Here is a 13,227-nt window from a genome sequence, read left to right on the forward strand (position 1 = left end):
GGCCTAGTGAATGAAAGAAGAATGAAAGGCAAAGTTGACTTCAGCAGTATTTGAACTCAGAATGTAAAGAGTCAGGAGAAATACTGTTAATCATTTCGTCTTAGGTGTTAATGATTCTGCCAGCTTGCCTCCTTAGTTTCTAAATGCATGTCAACAGCAACTCTGTCTTGATAAAACAAAGTTCAGGTTCCTAACATGGGTTCAGTGCCTCATCATCATCATCATCATCATCATTTAACGTCCGTTTTCCATGCTAGCATGGGTTGGACGGTTTGACTGGGGTCTGGTAAGCCATGGAGGCTGCACCAGGCTCTAGTCTAATTTGGCAGTGTTTCTACAGCTGGATGCCCTTCCTAATGCCAACCACTCCGTGAGTGTAGTGGGTATTTTTTACGTGCCACCGGCACAGGGGCCAGAGCAGGCTGGCAAACGGCCACGATCGGTTGGTGCTTTTACATGTCATCGACACGGACGCCAGTCAGGCGGCGCTAGTATCTGCCACATTTGGACAGTGCTTTTTACGTGTCACCAGTACGGGTGTCTTCCCAGTTCTGTATATGCTGCTTGAAATTGTCTTTATAACTTCAGCCATTGTACTCTTTTATCAAGGCTGTAACAACCAAAGTGTTCCAGAGTTTGCTATCCAGGAGAATTTACAAAAATATTCCTCAAGATAAATAACCTAATTCTGAAACTCGAACTTTTAAGAATGCCTGCAATCATTACATTTCTACTCTTTAGAAAGATTGGAACTCTAAGCCATTATGTATATCAAATATCAAACATTCTGGTGATGCTTACTTAATTTTGGCATACAGGGAAAACAAACAGGAGAATTAAGTGTTATTCTCAGATTTCAAAAATTAGCTTTTCACACTTTCACATCAGCAATTTATATACCATAAAATTTTAGAATTTCAAGGCTCAGAATTAAAAAGAAATTTGATAAGAAGTTCTAAGGCTTAGCAAAAAAGCCTTCTTATTGTTCTTTCCATTGTTCATCCCAAACAAAATTTATGCGCTGTGGCCGCATCTGACTCAGCCGCTGGCAGCTCGGCCACCAACCGTGACTGTGATGTGGGATGACATCAGCAGCTGGGGAGCTGACCAGAACTTGGGGCTGACCGGAAGAGGAAGGGTGCAGGAGTGGCGCACATGCAGGCAGGAGAGCAGTGGGCCTTTTTGATTGGAGTAGCCAACAGGGCTGGACGTGTGAGCACTTCGACAAGGTAAAGGAAAAGCAGCTGCTATTCTTAGCATTCAGGTCGGGCCATGTGGAAGGATGTTTTATCGCCAATGAGGTCTGCATCGACGAAGAGAAGGTAGGTGTCTTCACTTCAAATCTGCCGCATATACCACAGTAAGTAACCTAAATCTGAAACTCAAACTTTTAAGAATGCCTGCAATCATTACATTTCTACTCTTTAGAAAGATTGGAACTCTAAGCCATTATGTATATCAAATATCAAACATTCTGGTGATGCTTACTTAATTTTGGCATACAGGGAAAACAAACAGGAGAATTAAGTGTTATTCTCAGATTTCAAAGATTAGCTTTTCACACTTTCACATCAGCAATTTATATACCATAAAATTTTAGAATTTCAAGGCTCAGAATTAAAAAGAAATTTGATAAGAAGTTCTAAGGCTTAGAAAAAAAGCCTTCTTATTGTTTGTAAGCCATTTAAGAAACACACGAAAGCCGTTCGATTCACTTCAACATTTAAGTTTAATTTTTTGAAATATTTTCATCGCTAAAATCCGCGACCTGTTCACTGACAAAAATCCGTGCTGCATCTCATTCCAGCACACGATCTCAGATCAAATCACTTGCTATGCGAGTACATCTCCGTAACTTCTTATTGTTCTTTCCATTGTTCATCCCAAACCAACTTTTTAAACAAGGGCAGAATGGCTACCACTGATCCCACAATTAACCATTACGAAACATAGCAGATCAGACTCCAATACATAACAGAGATAAGTGGCATAGCTAATAGCAGAGCAAGGAGAGATTCTGCTCCCACCAAACACATTTTTCAAAATTGGTGCCTTTACAAGATAAAAAAAAGTATTTAGTTCACTTGTGCAATAAAAATCAAATCTCTTTTATTTAGTTAAAAGTGCAGGAGTGACTGTGTGGTAAGCAACTTGCTTACCAACCACATGGTTCCAGGTTCAGTCCCACAGTGTGGTACCTTGGGCAAGTGTCTTCTATTATAGCCTCGGACCGACCAAAGCCTTGTGAGTGGATTTGGTAGACAGAAACTGAAAGAAGCCTGTCGTATATATGTATATATATATATTTATTTTTGTTTTTTATTTCATCTAGTTTCAGCTCACAAGCTGTGGCCATGCTGGGGCACCATATATATATATATGTATGTATGTATGTATGTATGTGTGTGTATGTGTGTGTGTGTTTGTCCCCCTACATCGCTTGACAGCCGATGCTGGTGTGTTTACGTCCCCGTAACTTAGCGGTTCGGCAAAAGAGGCCAATAGAATAAGTACTAGGCTTACAAAGAATAAGTTAAGTCCTGGGGGCGATTTTTCGACTAAAGGTGGTGCTCCAGCATGGCCGCAGTAAAATGATTGAAACAAGTAAAAGAGTAAATTGTATGGCCTAGAGAGAACTTTCTGGAATCATTACTTTATTTGACCAGCATTCTATATTTTTGAACTGTCTGCTCAATCTCTTGTGATGTGCTTCATGGTTGCTGACATCTGAAGAATCAAAACAAACCCTGACTTCATAAACTAACGACACTGGACGATCCCGTGCAGTTTCATCTTTTTCGTGTCCCGTCTATATCTCCTCATCGGTTGTAAGTTTCATACATAACGACATTGTTACTGAAACATGAAATTAATGAATATAGAATACAATTACGTATATCATAGCTAATGAAATATTTCACATAGTATAAGAGAAATAAGATATATATATATATGTATATATAAAAAAATACAAACTTGGACAAGAACGCAAAACATTTAGAAGACGATACAAAAAACATGGACAGGACATTCGAAGCCTTCAATCTTCAGTCAAGAACCGGATCATCCTCGCAATTTCGGCTGATTAATCTTGAGATTGCTCCGACCTGGCTAGCCCCAAAGGAAAATCTAAGCCAAGCGCATTAGATTCCTTGGAGGAAAGCCTCAAATGTATACAAAACAAGGACGGGAAAACGGACGATGTTACACAAATAAGAATACAAAAATACGTAAAAACAATAATGATAATAATAATAACAAAAACAGGACGTCACAGACATTTTGCTCGTATATATATATATATATATATACATGAGCAAAACGCTCTCTGTCCAATGGATGGTGTTGAGTTGTCAAACATTTAAACCAAATTTTCTCAAAACAACTTGTCTGACCATCCCATAGGCCTCCCCTTTGAGAAACACTGATTTAGCCTAAATTTGAGACACCAGCAAAAGAAGAAATAAAGATAGACTTTTTACTATTCCAAAGAAAAATGATTTTATTGCGCGTACAAATGCACGTTCCCACGACTTTATCGATCGTATTCTCACCTGGAATCGATTTTTGTAATTTTTTCAAGACTTATACACTCCCTGATACTGTCGGTATTTACATATCAAATTTGAGCACCATCGGATGGAGGATGCCTGAGATCCTAGAAGACACACACACACACACTCCTCCTAACTTTAGACCCTGGCGACACCTCTGAACAGAGACTACACAAAAACAAAACTGTTGATAGTACTCTGGCATGATGTTAACACCTCCTCAACCACGTCATTGTCACCACTATCACCAACGCCATCATTTTAATAGTTACTTTCCCATGGGTCAGATGGATTTCATTGAGGCAAATTTTCTCCAAGCAGGTGCCCGTCCTGTCACTAAACTTCCACCTGTTTCCGAGCAAGATAATATTTTCTCATGGGTGAACATCTCTGCATGAAAGAATGGGAGGATCATTTCGGTTTGAACGGCAGTTTTTTAAAATACTTTCCATGTAACTAAACACTTTTAAACTTCGTATACTGGTAGAATGTGTTTATAGAACATCTTTTTTTCTTGGCTTTATTGAGGAAATTCTATAGTTTGTGAGATATTTGTTGTTTTTTTCCTTCAATTTCTGCAATTTCAACCAATCAATGATGTCTTTTGAGGTGAAAACATTCTGTACCGCATGAATATGTCCCTCGTTTAAGAAACAGATTGGGTTTATTTACATTTCTGAAGAAAAAAATATACCCTTCTCCCCACCCCTAACCCTAACCCTAAAACAGATTGAAATGCAATAGATCGATAATAGGGTCATAATTATGGGTGACAATTTCATATGACACCACTAGAAAAAACTGCCGTTCAAACCGAAAAGATCCGAATGGGAATAAAGCACACAGCGCGCATGTTGGTGACATTTGATGATTGGGTTATATCACTATTATACAATGTCGAGATAAGGGGACAATGCACTCATTGACACACCCACACAATGTGCTTCTTTCAGTTTCTGTCTACCAAACCTGATCACAAAGCTATGATTAGCCTGGAGATGTGATTGGTAAACAAACTTCTTAACTACACAATTATGCTTGAGCCTATGATGGCAAAAACAAACTTGTGTAGTTATTTGTCACTTGTTATAACACTACCACCTTGGTGCCTTTAAGAAAGTCTCCACGGCTACAAGCATTTAGGGTAAATTTCTATTATCTCTCATTATCTTTCCTGATGAAACGATAAAAAAGAAATTTAAGAAATGAAGACCCTAGTTGTCACAGTTATCTCCCCTATCTTTATATATAAAAGTGAAGTTGTGTGTCTGTCTACTCCGATTTAGATTCCTAACTACTCCCACATTTTGCGGTGCAGTTCAACCAAAACCGGGTATCTTATAGTCGTGATTCATATCGAGCCCTTCTGGGTATTAGCGCGCGTCTACGATGAGTCTACGATTTTAAAAATAATTTACCATCATTTTTTTCATTTTAATGCATATTTTTTAAATATAAGGGAAGTAACTCTCTAAAAATGTCTACGATGGGTCAACGATTTAAAAAAAATTTACCATCATATTTTTTCCATTTTTAATGCATTTTTTGCTATTTTTTGGCTATAACTCTCTAAAAATGCTTATATAGTTATTTCCCTTACAAACCCGAGCAACGCCGGGCGATACTGCTAGTAATTAATAAAACATCAACTATGAGCTTCAAATGTTAGCACAATGCCAGCAATTTCAGGAGTGTGTGTGTGTGGATAAATCGATTACATCGATTCCAGGGGTACTTATTTTATCGATCTCAAAGAAAGAGAGAACGCTTGGTTACGGAGACGAAAACAAACCAGCACTGATTGTCAAGCTGTGATGGGAGAAAATACAACACACGTTCACTTGTATATAGATACATACATGTATAAGAAGGGCTTCTTTCACTTCCCGTCGACCAAATCCACTCATAAAGCTTTGGTCGGTCCGGGGCTATAGCAGAAGACACTTACCCGAGGTGCCGGACAGTGGAATTGAACCCAAGTCTTTGGGTTTCAAATTTTGGCGCAAGGCCAGCAATTTCAGGAGGGGATGTGTGGATAAATAGATTGCATCGATTCCAGGGGTACTTATTTTATCGATCTCGAAGAAATGACATGCAAAGTCGACGCCGGTTGAATTTGAACTCAGAACATAAAGACGGACGAAACGTCACTAAGCCTTTTGCCCTGCGTGCTAACCATTCTGCCAGCTCGCCGCCTTAAAGACATCAGCTTTCTTGAGGTATTGGGCTGCAGTCTCAGTCCTTATTTTGTTGTAAATCTGGTCATTAGTATATTGATTCATTTTGACTGACCGCTAAGTTACGAGGACGTAAAGAAACCAGCACACGCTGTCAAGCTGTTGTCAATTTGTTGACGAGCTGTGGACTAACAGTAACACACACACACACACTCACACACACACACACACACACCTTTTATCTTTCATTTGTTTCAGTCATCTGACTGCGGCCATGCGGGAGCACCGTCTTGAAGGGTTTTAGTCGAACTAATCGACCCTAGGACTAATTTTTAAAAAACTTAGTACTTACTCTATTGGTCTCTTTTGCCGAACTGCTAAGATATGGGGACGTAAACACACCAATACTGGTTGTCAAGCGGTGGTGGGGAACAGACACAAAGAGACACACACACACACACACGGGCTTCTTTCAGTTTCCGCCTCAACGGGCCTTGGTCGTACCCGGATTTATTATAGAAAACAACCTGCCCAAGATGCCAAGCAGTGGGACTGAACCCGGAACGATGTGGTTGAGAAGCAAACTTCTTACCGCAGTCCACAATGTACTAGACCCATTGTTATTAAACCTCATTACTTTATGAGAGACAAATGTTTAAACAACTCTATGAGTAATATTAGTCATTATAACGGTAAATGCAAATGTATGAACTGTAAACGTATAATAGAAGTACACCTTTCCGAAAATCACACTTCAAACTAGTGCAAGAAAAATCAATAATCACTACTCAACAGATGTCACCAAATCATACGTGTAACTGGAAGAATAGACACAATGTCCTCCCCACCACTTTTATTTTCGTCTCTTAAATACTCGAAGCTGCTTTCATTTTAATTATGTTCCTCTTTGACTATTTATATTAATTTTGTTTGCCCTTTAGGTTTAATCTTTTATCTTTTACTTCTTGCAGTCGTTGGCCTGCGGCAATGCTGGGGCACTACCTTGAAGGGTTAGTCGAACAAATCGACGGGGAACCTAATTTTGTAATTTTTTCTGTTGAGAACGTTAGGTTACGGAGACGAAAACAAACCAGTACCGGTTGTCAAACTGTGATGGAAGAAAGCACAACACACGTTCACTTGTATATACATACGTATATGTATAAGAAGGGCTTCGTTCATTTTCCGTCGACCAAATTCACTCATAAAGCTTTGGTTGGTCCGGGGCTATAGCAGAAGACATTTACCCGAGGTGCTGGGCAGTGGAATTGAACCCAAGACATCGTGGTTGGGAAGCAAGCTTCTCAACCACACACCCACAAGCGGCTTTATTTAAATAATTTCATCTTCCAAGTTTTATTTTTATTATGATTTTAAAATCTATGTTTCACACTATTCTCAAATTTTACTCTATATTTTAAGTACTTCAACAGATCTAGCCAAACAGATAGGGGAGGGGGGAGCACTCCGTCGGTTACGACGATGAGAGTCCCAGCTGATCCGATCAATGGAACAGCCTGCTCGTGGAATTAACGTGCAAGTGGCTGAGCACTCCACAGACACGTGTACCCTTAACGTAGTTCTCGAGGAGATTCAGCGTGACACAGAGTGTGACAAGGCCGGCCCTTTGAAATACAGGTACAACAGAAACAGGAAGAAAGAGTGAGAGAAAGTTGGGGTGAAAGAGTACAGCAGGGTTCACCACCACCCCCTGCAGGAGCCTCGTGAAGCTTTAGGTGTTTTCGCTCAATAAACACTCACAATGCCTGGTCTGAGAATCGAAACCACGATCCTACGACCGCGAGTCCGCTGCCCTAACCACTGGGCCATTGCGCCTCTACTGCCAAACAGATAAGATCCATTTTGACTATAGGCTAAACTTTTTTCATATTTTTAAACAGAATGTTCTGGAAAACAGCTTACTTTAAAACACCAAACAAAAAAACCAACAATAACTCTTTATTGTTTAACTTTAACTCCAAACTATAAAGTTTCAGAATGTTACAGTTGGCTGCATCCTGTCAATCACCACTACCTAACTTCATCTACCTCAAAGCATAGCATTTTCTTTTATAATCAACTAAAACATTTATCCTTCTACCTTTGTATAAAGGAGTGTGGTATTGGGCAAGGCCCATAACTCTGCATTTTTGCCAGGAAAAAATAAAATTAAAAATGCATCTTCACTTTTTTTCCATTTCTAGGTGGCGCGCTGGCAGAAACGTTAGCACTCCGAGCGAAATGCTTAGCCGTATTTCGTCTGCCGCTACGTTCTGAGTTCAAATTCCGCCGAGGTCGACTTTGCCTTTCATCCTTGGTAGACGGAAACTGAAAGAAGCCTGTCGTATATATGTATATGTATATATGTATATATATATATATATATATATATATATATATATATATATATGCGTGTGTGTTTGTCCCCCTAGCATTGCTTGACAACCGATGCTGGTGTGTTTATGTCCCCGTTACTTAGCGGTTTGGCAAAAGATAGAATAAGTACTGGGCTTACAAATGAATAAGTGCCGGGGTCGAGTTGCTCAATTAAAAAAAAAAGGCGGTGCTCCAGCATGGCCGCAGTCAAATGACTGAAACAACTAAAAGAGTAAAGAGTATACACACACTCACATGCACATACATTGGGTTGTTGGATAAATTCATTTGTTTCCACTTTTTTTCTATTGTAATCCTTTCCAATGTTTATTTGAATTTACATGGAAAATATTTCATTGAAATGTTTTAATTTCTTGTAGTTCTGTTCTTCCTCCAACAATTTTTGTTCATAGTGTTTGAAATTTTAATAAATTTTGCCTCGTTTCAGACATCCAGCGATGGAATGCCTTGTAGGAAAAAAAATGAACAAATTTATCTAACAACCCTAATATATGTGTGTATATATATATGTATATGAGCTTCCTGATGATTTCATTTGAATGAAACAGTTCTAGTCCTGTAGAAGCTCCTTCTATAAAATAAATTAATTTATCTGCTATGTATTGAGTACCTTATTTACTGTGGTTAACCCCGACTCAACCCGGGACCTACACACACATATATATATATATTATATATATATATATATATATATAACAAGTAAGTTAGGGGTTGTGGATCCAACCCACTAAGTGATAATGTATATATATATATATAAATAAATAATATATATATATATGCATATATACATACGCATATGTACATACTTACATCTATAAGTATATAGATATGCATATGTGCATATATATTCTACCAAATATATATGTTTTATTTATTATTTTGCACATTACTTAATCATTGGAATATTATTGTTATTTTATATTTAATATTTCTATTATATGTAATTTTCTAGATGGTGTAATTTAATTGTTCATTTTGAATTGATAAAAGGTGTTTTTTTTCTAATTTATATATATATATATAAATATATGCAATAGAGAGCAGTTGCCTTATTTCATTCCATATTAGCTATCTCTGATGAGTGCAGGGTTACATAATTGGATTGCTATTTAACACTCCGTTGAATTCCTAGCATGAAACCAATTGGTAAGATTGGACATAATGGATATATAATACTATACACGTTAGATAATATCTATATATAGAACAATTCCACCAAAAATGCATTCATTGTATTTTAAACATTAAATGAAGTTCTTTTGCTCCAAACACAGATGTCCTTGTGTCTGCAGGCATCACCTCAATTAAAGCAATGATTATGAAAAACCAAATGAGATGGTGTGGTCATATTGTTTGAATGGCAGATGAATGTACATCCAAACAGCTGTTTTATGGTGAACTTGCAGAAGAGAAACGCTATCAGTGTAAACCTAAAATAAGGTTTAAGGACGGTATATGGACTACCATGAAGTCACTTGGAATGGATCCCGAGGACATAGAAACCCTTGCTTTGGACTGAGTTGGATGGCAAACAAATGTGTGGAGTGGAGTGAAAACATTTGAAGAGGCCAGGATAGCGAATGCAAGTCTCAAGAGAGATTTAAAGAAGAACGTTACAATTCAGAAGGTGAATCACAATGACCTTTTTGTGAGAATTGTTTGTGACAGACCATGCCATTCTTTTGCTGGGCTCAGATCTCATTTGTGGACCCATGGAAAATGAACCTCCACCAACTATTCTGCCTATATGTCTGTGCACACCTTTCAACGCAATGTATGTCAGAAGGCCTGCAAATTTAACGGCGGCCTCAAAAGACATTTTAAGATCCACAAAGATCAGAACTTAACTGCAGCTCTTGGTAGTCTAAATCAGATGTGCAATCTATGTGGGTGTCTTTTCAGAAGATTGTCTGGTTTTAAAATGTCACATCAGATGTGTAGGTACAGAAGGCGGTCAAACTCTGCATAAGGAGTAGGCAACCACCATATATGATGGAGAACAATACAGGGGAGAGAATGTAGAGAGGAGGTGATTGGTGAAGACAGTAGGTAGGGCAAAATAATGACAAATAGAAGTGGTGAAGGGTGGTGAAGGATATAACTGAGAAAGCAGGGGGATTGTAGTATGTGCCTATTCTGCTCCCAGGTGATAGAGAATAAGAAGTTTAGGGGAAATGGTTGATAGGGACAGAGAGGATGCAGGTGGGTATGCGGAAGAGCCACTCACAGATAAGCATTTACCAAGGTGGTTTAGGATATCAATTCTGCTGTGGTGAACAGATCTTCTTGAGTACAGCAAAGCATCAGATAACTTGGTCTTTTGTCATCTCCTTCGTAAGGCTCAATATCTTGAGATGGGCCTTCAGTACTTTGTCCCATGTTTTTCTGGATCTCTTGAAGTGATCAGCACTACTTTATGCAACTGCCCACATCCATACATATCACATGCAATATTCTTTCTTGTCCTGTGCATCTAATTCCATTTATACCTAACTTTTCACTTAATACATTAGTGTTCTCTTGCACGTGTACACTGACATTGCACATCCAGTGGAGCATATTTGCTTCATACCTCTCTAGTCTTTGCATGTCTTCTGCATTCAGGGCCCATGTCTCACTACCATGTAGAATTATTGTTTGCACAAATGTATAATACAATCTTACTTTTACTCAGAGAGAGAGAGCGAGAGACCTTTGTTTGCTAACAGAATTAAATGCTCTCTGAATTTTCCCCATCCTATTCTTATTCTAGCAATTACACTTTTCCTCTCCCACTGTTAATTAGGCTTCCTAGGTAGCAGAAATTATCCACTGCCTATCTCTAAAGAGCCTCAGGAGAAAATCAATTCCCTGTGTATCTGTAGTCTTTATAGCTTCTGTGCATCTTCCACATGCAAACACTACAAGATCATTAACATATAGCAGTTCCCAGGGGCATCTGGTCTTGAGTTCTGTTATGGACTGGAAGACAATGATAAATAGAATTTGGGCTAAAAACCAAACCTTAATGAACACCCACCTGTACACTAAATTCATGATTAATTCTAACCTTATTAACAAAACCTCTGTTTATGGCTTTCACAAGCCACTCTTCTACCTCTACATTCCCGAGAGCCCACCATATTACACAGTGGAATAGTAGGCTTTTTCTAAATCAACAAATGCCAAGTACAATGGTTTATTCATAGCCAAATACTTCTGAAATTGTCTCACTATAAAGATAGCATAAGCAGTGCTTCTCCCTAGCACAAAGCCAAACTGCATTTCATCTAATCTGATTGGGCCAAGACTCTCTTACTCTTTTACTTGTTTCAGTCATTTGACTGCGGCCATGCTGGAGCACCGCCTTTAGTTGAGCAAATCGACCCCGGGACTTATTCTATCAGTCTCTTTTGCCGATCCGCTAAGTGACAGGGACGTAAACACACCAGCATCGGTTGTCAAGCAATACTAGGGAGGCAAACACAGACACACAAATATATATATACGACAGGCTTCTTTCAGTTTCCGTCTACCAAATCCACTCACAAGGCATTGGTCAACCCGGGGCTATAGCAGAAGACACTTGCCCAAGATGCCATGCAGTGGGACCGAACCCAGAACCATGTGGTTGGTTAGCAAGCTACTTACCACACAGCCACTCCTGCGCCTATTTATGAAAGTTTCATGACCAGCAATTCGATGCCTCATAATTACTTCTAAGGCATCACTTGTAGTAGCGGACTATAATGCAGCTGCACCAGTCATTGGGATGACACCTTCCTGAATAACCTGAATAACTATATGGGTAACTAGACTGCATCCTTCTCCAACAAATATTTTAAGCATATCAATGATGGATCTGGGAGCTTTCCTGGTCTTCAAATCCTTAATTACCTTACCTATCATACTGTTGTCAACATGAATGGCTAGTCCCTATGTTGGGTTCACATAGGGGAGAATCCCTACCTTTCATTCATTCTCTATATTTAATAGCCTTTTGTCGTAGCATTTCTATGCATCTTTCTTTTCAGAATCAGAGTAAAAGCATACCATTATTCATCTGTACAGACTTCTCTTTGATACATCGTCTAGCAATCCGGAATACCTCAAATTTTCATTTCTACAAGAACACAATACATCGCCCAGTCCAGGAATCGAAACCACAATATTACTATCATGAGTGCAACACCCCAACCATGTGCCTCCACATACATGTATCATCCAGAGATTTTAAACCTAGAAAATTTTGTGCTAAATTGTCTTAAAGCAAGGTCATGCCTAGAATACCTCTGAACATAGGCCTGTTGGACCAATATAAGTTATTAAATTATAAGTCATGTTCACTAAAATAATTTACTACAAAGTCTGCATCTGTTGTTCTTTGGCTTTGATCGTCAGAATATATTAGTGGGAAGGGAAAAAGAAAAAATATATTCCCATTGCTTGTAATGTTACAAAGGGAGGTAAGTAGTTTTCTTGCCTTGAGTTATAGTGTATGAATGCAACAGCCAAAAAAAAAAAAGAGAAAAAATTGTTGGGAAAAAACTCCTTTAAGTAATGGCCATTGACTAAAATGAGGTCAACCATATGCTGTTCTTTGAAGTTGAGGGAGTTATGGATTGAAAATGGAGTAGATAAATTACCATGTTTAACCCTTTTGTTACCATATTTCTGTTGAAATAAACTGCTTTTGCTTCAATAAATTTTGTCATTATTAAGCTACTGTTTGGAAAATAAATTAGCATTTTGATGGAAGGGTTTTAATTAATATCAATTTAAGCATTAAATTTGTTTTACATAGAACCAGGGATGGTCTTGTTAGTGTTAATATGTAAAGGATTAATATACTTTCAAATTTTGGCACAAGGTCAACAATTTTGGGAGAAGGGACTAATCAATCACATCAACCGCAGTGCTCAACTAGTACCTATTTTATTGACCCTGAGAGGATAAAAAGCTAAGTTGACCTTGGTTGAATTTGAACCCAGAACATAAAAGACAGACGAAATGCTGCTAAGTATTATGCCGGACATGCTAAAAATTTTGCTGGTTTTCTGCCTTTTTAAAGGATTAATATTATATTGTCTTCTGTATAATATGGGGGAGGTGGAAGGCAA

The sequence above is a fragment of the Octopus sinensis genome, linkage group LG4 (genome assembly GCF_006345805.1).
Source record: "Octopus sinensis linkage group LG4, ASM634580v1, whole genome shotgun sequence".
In the NCBI taxonomy this organism is placed as follows: Eukaryota; Metazoa; Mollusca; class Cephalopoda; order Octopoda; family Octopodidae; genus Octopus; species Octopus sinensis.